Source organism: Rhagoletis pomonella, unplaced genomic scaffold, assembly GCF_013731165.1.
Source record: "Rhagoletis pomonella isolate Grant_MI unplaced genomic scaffold, Rhpom_1.0 Rhpom_scaffold_00003, whole genome shotgun sequence".
Lineage (NCBI taxonomy): Eukaryota > Metazoa > Arthropoda > Insecta > Diptera > Tephritidae > Rhagoletis > Rhagoletis pomonella.
The window spans coordinates 73,738,885-73,739,422 of record NW_023458557.1 but is presented as its reverse complement, the minus strand read 5'-3'; positions in this window follow the sequence as shown (position 1 = coordinate 73,739,422).

The following is a 538-nucleotide window of genomic DNA, read 5'->3' as shown; positions in this document are numbered from 1 at the left end:
TTAAAATTACACATCTGTAGTGACTGCAATAAAACAAACTCCTGAAGCGAATAATTCGCACGGGTAAGCTAGTTGGTGTTAATGCTGGTTACCAAATAAACGAAGTCGTCTACTTTTTCAAAGTCGTTGCTTTCAACAGTGACGAGGGTGCCAAGACGCGTATGCTTTAGCTGTTTGAGTGATGACAGGAGATACTTCGCTTTGTCCGCGTTCACCAACAGACCAATTCGCTTTGCTTCTCTATCTAATCCCGAGAAGGCAGAACAGACGTAGCCCTTTTTTTTACCGATAATATCAGTATTGTCGGCATCCGCCAGCAATTGTGCGCTCTTGTAAAGTATTGTGCTTAAGCGGTTCATTTCTGCGGCTCTTATTATCTTCTCCAACATCAGATTAAAGAAATCACACGAAGGAAAGTCACCTTGTCTGAGGCCCCGTTTGGTATCAAATGGCTCGGAGAGGTCCTTCCCAATTCTGACGGAGCTGATGGTATTGCTCAACGTCTCGGGATAAAAAATTCAGACATCGTGGCATAAAG